Genomic DNA, 15,311 nt, shown 5'->3' on the forward strand with positions numbered 1-15,311 from the left:
GCTATTAGACCTAGAATTCATAGGTCTGAGAAAGATAAGGCACAGGTAAGTTGTCAGCATTGACACAGAATAGTTATGTTTTGGTCAGCCACATACTGAGATACAGAAAACAATATAGAACTTCTCCAGATGAGGTCACTGAACTGTTGAAGAACTAAGATACCATTCAGACCCAACTCATACATTTTCTAATAGTAGCGTTGGACATAGGCACTGTGGAAGAACACAGAATAAAAGGATAGGAGACACCTATTTGCCTCTCCCTAGTCAAGTGACAGTGTGTGTCTCATTTAATTTTTCAGAGCCTGTTTCTTACCATATGATGGTAGTATTAAAACCATCTATTTTTTCACATGTGGGAATCAAACAAATTTTTGAAAGTAGTGAAATATAATATAAATATAAATTTCCATGACTATAATATGAAAGAGATATCAAGGTACAAGGCAACCATTAATTAATGTCAGATATCTATATATTTATTCTGTCTATAACTCTAACAAGCTGTGGTGATTTCTTAAAATTTTTCCAGGATGACTCAAGTATCTTTGTCAAAAATGTCCTAATATCATGGCCTCATATGAACTGGTATCTTCTCCTGGGTATTATTTTCTATGTCTCAGCCATTATTTCATAAGCACAGTGTATAAGTGGCCTTGTCTATTTAAAATTCTTAAGTTGCTGAGGTCAGAGATGCATTCAGAATTTTAAGGTTGGCAGTATGATAATCATTTTGTTTCTCTTCCTGGCATATTCATATCTGCTCAGATGACATCAGACGAACAAGCATAGTAATGACATTTGTTTGGTAATGATACTGGCGGGAATATCTGTGCAGATTTGGACTGTGGTTTAATCTTAGTGGCAGTCAGCCTTGATTGAGGGAAGACAGATTGTGGTCCTGGGGTTACAGAGTCACCATTGGTGAAAAACACACTTTAAACTCCAGTCAGACAAACTGTCAAACGATTAGAGGGAAATTTTTTAAAGCACTCAGAATAAATGGGAAAGGATAGAGAAAAGCTGTAAAGGTAAAAAGAATAATAGAAAGAGTGAAATGAGACGATGAAGAAGCCCAGGGAGAGAGGAAGAGGAGGGGAGAGAGAGAGAGAAAACAGGATGAGATAAGTAAGAAAAAAAAACATTAAAGAGGCAAGTCCTCTGCATTTGTTTTGCTGGACAGTTGAAAGGGTTTCTCAAACCCCACTGTTCTCCCAACTATCAGAGACGGATTAGCTAAATAATATACTGAGCATAAATTTGCTGACTGTAGTGGTGCGGAGTCACCTTGGACCTCATCAGCATTGCTAAACATCACCCGTAACCTTTCCATTATCACTGAGGGTCTGCTCAGCACCAGGCCCAACTGCTCCAATAATTTCAATTACTTTCCCTGACAAATTTTATGTTTCATGTATTTTAGTGGCCTGATAATTATGATTTCTCTCATTTCTCGCTATTGAGCTTAATGGGTTCCAGCATGAGTGTGCAGTTTCAGAAATGAAGTTCCACTTGAATTCACAAGTTATTATCTACTTTCATTAATGGAATTGGAAAAGACAGAGTGGAAAAGAGACAAAGAATGAGGAAGAAGGGAGAGATGAGTGAATAGGAGGAATAAAAATGTGGAGGGGGGCAGGATTAAAGAAAAGAAAATCAACCAAATGGGAAAGAAAGAGTCGCACTAAATATAGAGTGTAGAAAGAAAAGTATATAGATAATGTTTTTTTTAAATATGAAAAGCTCTGAATAGAGTATTTCCTTTTTTAGACATATGACTGATGAAAACACAGCATGTGTTGAAAATTCTCAGGCTTTGCAGCTAGACCACACTGGGTTGGAAGAACCTGGTTCTTTCATTTATTAACTGTGTGATCATAAGCATTTTACTTGACCTTGCTGTTGTTTACTTGTTTTCTTTTCTATCTGGATAAGAACATTGACTCCATAGAATAATTTCCTTTCTTCTTTCTCAATCCCTTGTGTGTACATGCAATCAATGATTTTTTTATGGAATGACAACTATGTACAAGGGATTGTGCTGATGCAGGGAAATGGGTTTTCTGAGAGGTTGTGGAGCTGGAAGCAGACATGTATGCAGAGATTAGGATACCCGGGCATCAATACCCCTCTCCTCCCACAATAGAATATGGCTATACTCCTACTTCTATGATGTAAGAAATGGGAATGTCCAGTCTTGCATTAAAAAAAAATACAATCTTCATACACCAAATGTTAGCAGAATCTCAGGGTCTTATTCTTCATTAAACAACAGTGATTTTTGCTGGGAAAAAAAGCCACTTTCATCAGTAGGAGCCTTAAGTAAAAAAGATAATTTGCTTCAGTTCTAGGTCATTGTTATGTAAGTCCCAAGAAGGGAAGATTTTATATGGCAAGGCAAAAGGGGCTCAGATCCATTAGGAACTTGTGAAGCAGGTGGCACCAGCAGCTGCAGGTGTCACCTGTTAGGGTAAAGGTATGCTCAGTAGGCTTCAATTTTTCCTACTTTGTGGAATTCTTATTTCAGGCTAAATAATTGGTTATTTACTGTGACCTGATAGTGGGTTTATGCATGTCATCTCTTACCAACATTTTATCTATCTGAAAATATGTAGCTGAGAAAAGTAGGACATAGAAAGATAAAGAAGAGACAACCCTGAATTTAATACACTTATAATCTAGTAGGGAACATATGATAAACATACTAATTAGTAGAAAATGAATATAATAAATGTTACAAAGTGGCACATTGGATCATATAGGTTGAAGGAAGGAATATGTTGTATCTATTATAAAGTATTATCTTTTAATAAGGGCCCAAATCTCAAGCCAAAGAAATGACTCTATAGTTTTACAATATTAAACATTAATGAGCTACTTGGGAATATAAAAGGAGGATTACAGAGTTCTTCCCTTTTTTTCTGAAAAAAATCTGTCACATAGATGGCAACCATTAAGCCCTACCTATAGGAACTTAAAGTGATAAAATGATAAGGACTTAGAGAGAAGAAACACACACACACAAAAAAACCCCACTGGAATTTAACATTTTAATGGTCACCAAAAGCAGCAGCAGCGGAAAAACTGAAAAATAAGTATACGTAGCAATAGCTAAACTGGTGAATCACTTAAAATTCCTGTACTCTGAATTCTGCAATTGAAAGCGTATCAATTTTCTCAAAAGATCCTAATAAAGACCCCTGAAAGGAGGCTGTCTACAGCTCTATTAAAATGAGGTCAAAATGGCTGTTCTACTTAATGCAAACTGAAGGAAAAATTATTAACTGGACAATGTGCTCCTCTCTCACCAAGTACCTTTCTGCAAAGGAAACTAAAGACAACCTGAAATTTCTTAAGTTCGCGTACACCTTTCCATGAATATATACCTTTAATTTTTTATTGTTGTTAAGTTACAATTGTCCCCGTTTCCCCCCCATTACTCTCCCATGCCCTGCCCACTCCTCACCCACATTCAGTCCCCACCCCTCACCATTGTCCTTGTCCATGGGTCCTTTATAAAAATTCCTTGGGAGGAATATGATCAGTTTATCAATTGATTAACTCGGTCATATCCACCCTGGCTCTCAAAACAAGCACACACCCGTTCAAAACGGTGGGCATATTGTCCCACTCTAGGCGCTCACTATGTGCGGCACAAGGCATACAAAGACAAGTGAAGAAATTATGCTCTTGAAGTCTCCATGCTTTATTTGGAGAAACAAATACATGCAAAAATAATTACATCCTCTGTAAAAGAGATACGTTTAAAGGGAGCACATCGGGAGGGAGGTGAATGCTATTAAGTGTGTGGCAGGGGAGTAGCAAGCTTCATGAATAGGTCACATCCCAGTAGTTTATTTTGTGGAGAAAGGACAGTAGTTCAAATATCAGTAAGTGTCTACACAAGCTGTTGTTTACAAGATTTATTTAGTATTCAGGTAGGTGCTGTTTGTTCTATAATCTATTGACTATCCCCAGTGTACTAATGAGGTAATACTAGTGGCCAATAAAGGCCTTTGGCAGCAATTTTTAAAAACATCATTTCAAGCACAGTGCCACCTCTAGACTCTCATGATTGAGACACAATTGAAGTTGGCTTCTTTGGGTCACAAGTCTATTTTATCTCGGCAGGATTACATTAGTTGCAAATGTAGAGATTTGTCATTATTGACCTTCTAGTCTCTTTATCTTGTATAATGGGCTACTTTGGCTCAGTTAATCATGGCAGGAAAGTACACTGAATGTCAAAATATTGAGGTGAATGGAAAGGACCCAAAAGAACCTGGACTTCTTGTGTTCACAATTCACAAATCCATTGTAGCCCCTCTTTCACGGAGGCTGTGGCCCCGAACTCAATGGGCAACAATAAATCCAGAATCTCAGAAGCAGGTGTAAGGTTTCTCTCACCCATTTGAGACACACAAGAATCCTGTCTTAGTTTCTATCATGTCTACTTTTCTCATCTGATGGTCAGCAAGAATATTAATATGTGCAGACATCTTGAAATGTAGAATGTTATATTTAAAGTCAATGATTCCATAACTTGGTAAATGGTGCCTAAGTTACTTTAAAACATAAAACCTTTCTCACATTTTTATTTCTACACTTCACACAATAAAAAAAGCTTTTTTCCTACGTTTCAGAAGTTATGCTGTTTTCTGAACTATAGCCATAATACTTTAGGAGAAGCTCAATTTATTCCTGTTTTTGAATATGAAGAATGTGAATAATCAACATGTTATCTGGAAATGCCTGTCTTTTATTTTGTCAAAGACCATCGAACTAGTTCCCTCTTGTGATTAAATATAACCTTTAAAATATGGGCTATGAGTGTCCTTTTAACTTTTAGAATTATACCTTTAACATTCTTTATGTCCTGGTATCATCATCAAACTTTTATGGGTATTTTTAATAAGCATCTCTTGAAAATAAGACCCATAATAAAATACAAGTGGAAATAGAAATGACAACATTAAAGCATAAGAGGTAAAGGGGACAATTTATAGAACATCAGTGGGATTTACATGTCCCCACTATCTTCTCCAGCCCATGGTCCTAGTCTCAGTCTCAGGAGTCCCAGGGTATAACTTAACAGTGCAATTTGTCATGTGAAATAGTATTTGCCTCACTCATTAAAAACTCATTGTCAGACACTTTACATGATTTGAATCCAATGTTTGCATCCACACATATTCTTATTATTGAGAAAACCAACTCAGAGAGCTCAAGAGACTTGACTTGCTTAGAGTTGTACATTGAAGTTCATGAAGAATTAGAATTTGATTCTATGTTATCTGAATCCAAAACCAAGTCTTTTTTCCTTGGTTTTGTGCCTAGGGAACAGAGATGTTCCAAAATTTCTATGTATAAGACTTTTAAAGGTCAGAAGAGCCCAGTGTCAAGCTCTTTCTTCTAGCTAAGTGGCTAGGGTAAAGTTGTTTAACCGCATTTGTTTTTCATACACAATAAAGATAAATGACTTTTAGAAAGATTAAAATGCCATTTTAATTCCTTGAACAGAATCAGAGAAAAGGACATCACATGGAGGGTTTTCCTTGGGGAAGGGAAGGGTAGGAATAGGAGGGAAAAGGTACAGTGAAGAAGAAGCATAATTAGTAGGCATTAAATAGACAGGGAAAAATCAGAAATGGTGTAGGAAACAGAATTCAAAGCACTTATATGTACAACCCATGAACATGAACTAGGGGCAGGGGGATGCTGGAGGATTGGGGGGTGCAGGGTGGAGGGGGAATAAAGGGAATTAGGAAAACTGTAATAGCATCATCGATAACATATAATAAAAAAGGGTCTTACTATTATTGATGCTAAATAAGAAAGAGGGACACATCTGCCTGAAAGTGGGAGAGTTATAAGGAGAAACTGAGGTGAGGGTAGAGGACCCTGATGTAGGAGAAGTTTAGAATTTGGCATTAAGTCAGAGATATTTCTACTACAGTGATGTAGAAATACAATGCAGGCCACAAATGCAAGTCCCATGCTTAAGTTTAAATTTCATAGTAGCCGTGTCTTAAAAAAAGAAAAAACAAACAGGGGGACATTAATTTTACTAATATAGTTTATGTAATCCAGTGTATCTAAAGGATTGTCACAGCAAGCTATAGTCAAACACAAGTTCTGTCCAGGTAGCTCATTTGGTTAGACTGCTTGACACTCCAAGGTTATGGGTTCTTTCCGGGTTAGGGCACATACAAGAATCAACTGATGAATGCATAAACAAGTGGAATGACAAATTGATGTTTCTTTCTATTGCTCTCCCTTCCTACCTCTCTCTAAAATCTAAAAAATATGATCAACACAAACCACAAGCAAGTCTACATTCTTTTTTATATTTAGAGCACATCTTTATTTGTAATAGACACATTTCAAATGCCCAAGAACAACATGAAGCTAGAGCTTATAGAACTGGACATCATAGCTCTTGTAGGTTAAAAAGCAAGCCTGAATAGACAAAATGGTCACAAGGCTTCTGTGTTAAAATAAATTCATTTTGGAATGGGATAATACAAGTGTAAACATATGTTGATAATTGGAGGAGGTTAAAATTTCCATCATTTGGTAGTAAATTAAGGAACTGTCAGGGAATAGTGTAGAGTGGAATGAAGGAAGAAGACAAACATTGGTAGAGCAGGCATTTTACATCCATTGTAATGTAACAGAAAGTCACAAATCTCCTCATCATATACAAGTACTATTCAAGTGATGAAAAGCAAGGACCTACAAACAAGATTACTCTACCAGAAAAGCTATCATTTAGAATGGAAGGGCAGATAAAGTGCTTCCCAGACAAGGTCAAGTTAAGGAAGTTCATCACCATCAGGCCCTTATTATATGAAATGTTAAAGGGACTTATGAAAGAAAAAGAAGATCAAAACTATGAACATTAAAATGACAGCAAACTCACAACTATCAACAACTGAATTTAAAAAAACAAAAATAAAAACAAACTAAGCAAACGACCAGAACAGGAACAGAATCATAGATATGAAGATCATCTGGAGGGTCATCAGCAGGAAGGAAAGGAGGAAAAGAGGGGGAAAAGTGCAGGGAGTAAGAAGCATAATTGCTAGGTACAAAATAGGCAGGAGGATGTTAAGAACAGTTTAGGAAATGGAGAAGCCGAACAACTTATAGACACAACCCATGGACATGAACTAAGGTGGTGGGAATGCCAGAGAGAAGAGGGTACTGGGTAGAGGGGGGCAAAGTGGGAAAATTGGGGTAACTGTAATAGCATAACTAATAAAATATACTTAAAAAAAGAAGAGAATGCAGAAGCTTAAAGAGTCACTTGCTTAAGTTTCTGCTTTCTACCATTCTATGAATCTGTGACTACCCAAAACCAATAGTTTGTGTCTATCTTATTCTGACTGCCTATGGGGGAGAAGAAAAAAAATGTATAATCTGCCAGCTGACCTTAGACTGTTGCTGACTAGAAGCAGAGGTAGAGAGGATTCACCAAAGGCAAGGGGCAAGGAGTATTGAAAACTTGCAAAGGGCTGTGTTTCAAAAGCTTGAGATTCAACTCTTAAGCCTGGAAGGTATTTAGGGAGCCAGAGAGCCAGGGAGCCAGGGAGCCAGACCCCAGGCAGCTGTTACACCACATGGTTGTTATCCCAAGGACATGTACCTGCTGTTCTCTTGGCACAGTTCAAGAGAAAAAGCAAAGAACTGGGTATGACATGTAGTCAAAGAGCTAGGTGGAAATATAAAACAAAAAACTCCTGCAAATTTGTTTGGTTAACAATCAGAGGAGCTTGTACAATGGTCTGACCTGGATATCCAGGCTCTAGAATAGATTCTTATCTGACTTTCAATAGGTTCAGCATGTCTCCTGGCTTATATTTTAACTATAAAATAACAGTCATTCTCAAACCTATACATGTGAAATGCAGATAATCTAGATTCTGTGGGTGTAGATTGTTAAGTAATCTTGTGTCGTGATGGTAAGAAAATTTTTCATCATATAGTTCCCACATAGTCAAGTCTTTTATAAGAACTTGGCGGAAAGGGGCACCAGACAGCTCTAATTAGCCATGCTTTCACAAAAGCTGATTTTCATAAAAATCAAGTTATTTTCAGTTAAGGATCATTGCTGAGAGGAAAGAAAAGGCAAATGAGCTGAAGAGTAATAAGATTCTCTTAAAAAATGGGATCATAATGAATTATTATTTCTATTTGAATAAGTAGTTCACACTTAATTACTTATCCTATAGGATTGTGAGAGAGTTATAACAATAAATTATTCTTTCATTCAAAAAGTTATTCAACAGCTATGTTTTGAGCATCTGCTATGCACTAAGTGCTATTCTAGGCTCTGATTACAGGGCAGTGTGGCAAAGGCCGCAAGTTGATCCCTGAACCCATGTCCTCTTCCTGGGAGCCCAACTGGACTACATTTCCCAGCCTTCTTTTTGGTCACCGATGGATATACAACTGAGTACTGGCCAATGGAATGTAAGAAAAAGTGTTACTTCTGCTCCTGTCTTGTGAGATTTGCTGTGATCTTTCCCCTACCGTGGTGACCTTGGGAACTACATGGAAGTTGGTAGAACTACAGTGAAGAAGGAGGTGGGGTCGCCACTTAAAAGAAAGCGGTAAGTCTAAATGGTTTTAGACTCCAGGTGAGCTAGAAAGAAACTTTTCAGTTATAGCAGTGAGCATGGCCTTAATATAAACATGAGCAACAGACTTGCTTTATGCCTTCTTGGTTTTATTTCTGTGTGATGCAGACAAAAAATAAACCACATAAATATAGATACAAGGGGGACTGAAAAAAGTTGTTTATTTATTACATTTGTGTATTTATTTTACATGTTTAAACTTTAGTCCCCTCAAAGTACTCACCATTTGATGCAATACACCTATTGAGATGTTTTTTCCACTGTTCAAAACAGTTTTTGAATTGTCAGTTTAGATGATTTTTAGCGATTTTGTAGATTCTTTGTTTCACCTCTTCCATCCACATCAGCAAAATGTTTCTTTTTGAGGACGTTTTTTTATCAGGGAAACAAAAAAAGAAAAGTTGCTTGGGGCAAGATCTGGTTAGTAGGGGGGTTGGGGCACGGGGGTCATGCCATTTTTGGTCAAAAACTGCTGAACGTTCAGTGTGGGCAGGTGTTCTCCTAAATCACCCATCATGAAATGAGCAAACACTTTGAAAGAGTCTTTAAACAAAATTCACTGAAGTCAGATGCAGCCTCTCACAACAATACCAGCTGGTACACTGATACAGATGGATTCCTAGACCACTCACCTAGCAAGAGAATCTTGCACTACTAGGGGCCTACTCTCCAGAAGATGATTCCATTTCTTGGGGTGTCCCCCCTCATACATTGTTATATGTGAATATGTTAAGCCTAGATATAGATGCCCACATAGTTCATCCTAAAAAATTAAAATGGGTACTGATATAAAATAATTTACATTTGACATTAGAATAAAGTATGTCTTTCACTTTTCATTCTGGCCCTCTTCCCAACATACACACATACCCCTTTTACCAAATAAAGTCTATTTTCTGAAACAGTGATGGACTCCAAGTATGTGGATTAACAGAAATCCCATTATCAGAGATTTCGGTTCACTGTTTTCTTTACCGAATGTTAATCCACTTATAGAAAGATGTAAATGCATTTTCCCCCAGGCAATAATGAAATACTGGATGGCTGATTTTCTCTCATGAACAAAAATAGAAATGCTGAGTAGAAATAGTGGTAGAGCAGCATGCTGAAAGATGACTCAGGTGGTAATCAAAGAGGTCTAAGATCTAGTCCTAATTATATCATGGTAAAGTAGTTGCTTCTGAGGCCTTAGTTTCCTCATGTACTTAATGGAAGTTTTGGGCTAATTGACCTATAAGATTCTCTCAGCTCTCACATGTCTATTTCCAACTTCTGAACCCAAATGCAAACCCAAACCAAACCCTTTTTGGAGTGTGTGTGTGTGTGTGTGTGTGTGTGTGTGTGTGTGTAGAAAGTAGAAGTTTGGCTAAAATGCAGTGCTTTGGAGACATTCTGCATAGTTTACAGGTTCAGATGAAGAAACTCAGTATATGTACTCTGAATACTTGATGCTCAGTTAGAGACCTGACACATTATCTCGAAAAGGGAGACTAAAGAGACATTGCAAAATTCCAGGAGATGCAGAGATTCTGTTTGAATTTTCCCCAAAAATGTCCAAGACTTTTGCTTTATTTGACCACTATATTCCTTTTATATATATACATCAAACTATTACTGTTTGGCTCAAATTTTTATAAATGTAATTTATGATTTCAATTTCCCAAAGTCCTGAGCCTTCTTTCAGCCTTTCAAAATAACTGTGTTGTTTTAAAAATTGGTTCTCTCCCCCCAATTTCCTACACCCCTGCTCTGCTTCTTACCTCTGTGTTGTCTCCCAGGCCCCGCTCAGCTGTCTGGCTCCTGCTGGTGCTTCTGATTTAAGGTACTCTGTGCTTTCCCTTTTCCCTTACCATGGCACATTTGATTTAGGTACAGATGGATACATTATTAATCAGATTTTGGCTGCTGCTGTTAGCTCATTGGAGCTGCACTAATAAGCTACTAAGAGAAGAGTGAGGACAGCCTGTCTCCTTTTACAATAAAAAGCAAGTGTGTGACAACTCCATAGATTTCACTTTGGAATGAGAAATGCTACCTGCTTACCTGCTGGAAGCCTTAGTTCATTTGGGCAGGCATCCTCACTGCCCACACAGCAGGCAATGCAGGCCTGCTTAGATGGGGAAGGTGATACGTGCATAGATGGAGGACCATGCTCTGCTTCATAGTCATGAGAGGTTGGACTTCTCTGCTAAATATTCCATATGAACCCTAATTAGACATTTTGAACCAGATTCTGTATAATCCTATTTAATTTTTGCCACCAAACTATGACTGAATCTTTAGACTCTGAGCCTATGCTTTTCTCCAATACTGGAGACAGCTATGCTGGGAATTTTCTCCTGCTGTTGACTCTTCAACACATTTTCTGGGACCTCAGAGATCACTGAAAAAGCTACAGTGAAAGTTTCTTTATTAATCTAAAGTGTCCTACTTCTTTAGACATTCGAATGCTCTACTTGAAAATATCAATTTTTTAGCACTTATATCCTTTAACTGAACAATTCCCATTATTATTTATATACACACATATAATTATGTATATTATTTTATGTTTATGTATATATTATGTAATATATAATTACATGTGTTTATATATTATATATGTATGTGTATACACACACACAGGTTTATCCAAAAAAGTCCAGCCATTATTAATATAACAAGAATGGTTTACATGACATCAATGTAACCTGGCAGCCAAGGAGAGTGGACTGGAATGTGCATGAGTGAACAATGATGACTTCACTGTACTAGTCAGTGGGGATAGTACCATTAAGTGAGCATGTGCACTGTGTGTCCCTCACATTCAAAATGACTGAGCAAGTAGAGCAAGGAAGCTGCAACAAATTTTGCCTTAAGCTTGAACATCCCTCTATGGAAACTATTTGGATGATTCAGAAGGCCGCAGCTATGGGCAGCTAGTGATTGGCAGCTTCATTATGACAGTGCACTGGCTCATGCATCATATTTCATGAAGAGATTTTTGGTGAAACATCAAACCATCCAGGTTACTTAGCCCCCCTATCACCCATTTGGTGTGTGGCAACTTCTGGCTTTTCTCAAAACTAAAATCACCTTTGAAAGGGAAGAGATTTCACACCATTGATGAGATTCTGGGAAATACAACAGGGTAGCTTATGGTAACTGGGAGAACTGTGTGAGGTGCCAAGGTGCTTACTGAGTGAGGTCCCAAGGTGCTTACTTTGAAGGAGACTGAGGCCTCACCGTCATGTGTACAATGTTTCTTATATCTTCTTCAATAAATTTTCATATTACATGTCAGAGTACTTTCTGAACAGACCTCATATACATATACATAGATACATAATTTTACATATATATAATATATATACATATATATGTAATAGTAAAACTTGAATAAACCTTAGCGAGTCCTTAGGTAAATTACTGTACATCCATAGAATTGACTAATTTGAACCTATTTAAAATGAGGTAAATATATAAAATGATTTTGAAAAATCTTCATTATAAAATGAGACTGAACTCTTTTGTCAAAATATGTTTCTATCTACTCTCCATTTGTCTACCCATCCAACTATCTAGCCATTTTGGTTTATGTGTAAAGCATATTATATTTTGCTGAGAGTGTAGATAAAATTGGTTAACAGCAAATCCCACTAGGGAAAGTGACCACTGGAAAGGAAAAATATGTTCTAGTTTGCCTTCTGATTTTTTTTTTAATTTCTCACTTTGCGCAGGAATTGTTTTTATTTTTAAAACAGGGACATGTCAACTAAGGTTAGAAAGACTCTAATACTATTGAACATTCTTCTTATTATTTATTCCTATAATTCAACGCCTTTGTCTTATTTTAAAATGCCCTAATGTTAAAGCTTAATAGTTACATATAAATTTATTGACAGTCACTGTCTTGAAAATAAAATTTAAAAGATGAAGAGAGAGAATCATGGGTGTTATAAGTCTCTGAACAGTGAAGAGACCCTTAGGGGGCCCAAGGAAAGTGCTGTAGAGCCAGAGAAGGGACATTGAAAGATTCGTTAAATGTATCCTCCAAATCATAAACTGGGATAAATAAGGTCTTATTCAAGGTCCTTAAATTAAATGTAATGATAATGAAAAAGTGAATATAAAAATAAAATCCTGAGCTCCCAATTCTCAGTCCCATGTTTTCTGTCAATTCCACTATTTCTGAAGCCCCAGTGGGAACATTCTAGAAACACCTTTAGAGTTCACAACCCTTAGAGTTTTCAAGGCTATCTGACTGGCAAATTCATGCTTTCTCCCAGGCTTCACTTCAGCCCTTGGAGCCTTCACATTGAGGGGATGTGTGATGTCATTCAGAGTGTATGACTAGCAACTTGGCAGGCAACTTAAGACCACCTGAGAACACAAGGGAGTGTGATTATGCATGCATCCCAAGAGCAAATCTGGAAATGAAGATAAATCAATAGATAAATGAGAACTGTAGCTTTCTGAATATAATAACCAATATGCTATTTAATCAGTCAGCAAGTACTTATTTTGAAGGACCTATGCTCTCCATATTATGTACAGAGCTGTAGAAAGTAGGTACAAATGATGGAATGGCCTCCACCCTCAAGCAGCTTATGCTTCTACCTTCATGAAGCACATTCATTCTTGTGTCTCGTCCACTGAAATGTAAAAGAGCTACTTTCACTTTATCTCAGAATCCTTTGATATTTTCATTTAAGATGGAATATAATTCATGCTGTTTTGACTATGACTAGTATAAAATGTGTTACTTTTCATATCAATATTAAAATATATGAAAAGATAATTGATGTGAATTGTCCTTCCTGAGACAAGTCCAGACATATTTATACACATATGGTGCCGACTTGAGCAGAAGTGGTCTATGGCAGCTACATCAGGTCTCTCTGAGTAGATTTTCAAAGAAAATAAAGGACATGAGGAGTGGGAATAAGTTCTTTCTTCTCTGAAATATGCTGGTACTCGTATAGGGGAAAAGGTTGCTCCCCTAACAAGGGGTGTTAGGAACCCGTGATGAACATGTAGAGAAAATCAGAGATTTAAGACTATTAATTATAGACACCATCTTAACATATGTACTGTTAATCAACTGGTCTTAATAACATGTTATTTTTGGCACAAGTAAAGAAAATTGGAAGGTAAATGACATGCATAACCATTGGCTATTCTCAGGATGTCTTGCTAAGGATTTGTTATCATTTATCATCTTCTTGGTTTTAGGGAAGCTTATCACTGATACTCAGTCATATCATTCCCTATAAAACTATTGAAAGTAAAGCCATAGTATTAAAGTGCTTATTTTGCACAAAATAAATTAGTGTCTTGAACCTCGAGCTTGTCAAATTTTAGTTTCTAACAGAAAGACATTACCACTATATGTCACTTTCCATACCATATTCCTGAAAGTTATTAGAAAATATTTTTGGATATATCAAATCATATATAAATTCACTGTGAAAGTGGGCTTATTTAAATTGGTCCTGGCTAATTCAACTTTTACCATAAATCAATTTCATTGCAGGCATTGAACTAGGTGCTGTGGATATAAAGATCATTATAACTTGGTTCCTGTCATTGAAATCTTAGAGTTTAGTGTAAGAGAGATGCATGAATACCAATTGTCAATATCATATGCCTCGTGCACATATAGAAGTAATCATAGGGCTGTGAGAGAACAAAGAAGGAGCTACTGCTCATTCTGTGCAGATCAGTAATAGTGCTTGGAAGACAAAAAATGGCTGAGTTTTGAAAGAAAAATGACAATTCTTAAGGAATTATTTGGTCCAATAGTCATTTCTTATTCATACCATTTGTGTAACCTCAGCCAAAGCACAACCTTATTTCTCTCTAACTCCTTAATTGTAGAGTAGGGAATTGAAAGCAAATACATTATGTGGTTTGTTAAGGTCATTTCCATGTTGATGTATACATTCTTTGGTTCTTTCTCATAATTTTTTCATACAGTAAGTGTTCTCAATGCAAAACACCCATGCCTTGTACTTGTACTATAAATATTAATTTACTGTATTCATTTAATGTACTGTATTAATATTTAATCTGAAACTATGATGGAAAATGAGTACTAGTAGTACCACTAACAAGTCTTATACAGAAAGTTTAAACCAATTGGGGAGAAAAGAGCAGCACACTTGTTTTTATGGCTACGTTAATGACAAGGGCAGTACAATGGAAAGGGGATGACCTCCTGAAGACACAAAGGCTACATACATTATCATAGTACACCAAATGCTACCTTCTAAGAAGTGCCTTTGCCTGTATGTCTATTATCTTGGTGCATCAATCTTCACTCTTAAATGGCTTTCTCTTAATTTTCATATTAGCGAAGAAACAGTTTTTATTGAATCAACTGATATCTATTTTCCCCGGGCTTTTACTGAGGGAGGAGTTGAGGGGAGTGTGGAGAAGGATAAGAAGGATAGAATCAAATAAACTTAAACGTTATGATTGAAAAGGCCTTTTTTCAGCTCTGCAAATAATCATACTTAGTGTGTAAGATCACAAGGTACTAGGGCTGGGGACAGGAGGTCATACTCCAGCTCCATTTATACTGTGCGGTGGGAACAACTATCCTGAGTGCTCTGCACATCCTCAGTGTCCCCACATGTAAAATGCGATTGCCTAGATACACTAACTATTGGCTTTCCCTATCTTTAT

The 15,311-nt window shown here is 36.9% G+C and overlaps 1 long non-coding RNA gene across 1 annotated transcript in view; it reads left to right on the forward strand.

Annotated features, from left to right (window-relative positions):
• The first annotated feature begins 8,543 nt into the window (after nt 1-8,543).
• The window catches only part of LOC128627062 (uncharacterized), a 72,303-nt gene continuing 65,535 nt past the window's right edge, over nt 8,544-15,311 (forward strand). The window contains exon 1 of the long non-coding RNA XR_008391140.1: nt 8,544-8,615. This is a non-coding gene — a long non-coding RNA (uncharacterized LOC128627062). The remainder of the gene's footprint in view (nt 8,616-15,311) is intronic.

The sequence above is a fragment of the Artibeus jamaicensis genome, unplaced genomic scaffold (assembly GCF_021234435.1).
Source record: "Artibeus jamaicensis isolate MK-2021 breed Jamaican fruit bat unplaced genomic scaffold, CSHL_Jam_final contig_3126, whole genome shotgun sequence".
NCBI classification, from domain to species: domain Eukaryota; kingdom Metazoa; phylum Chordata; class Mammalia; order Chiroptera; family Phyllostomidae; genus Artibeus; species Artibeus jamaicensis.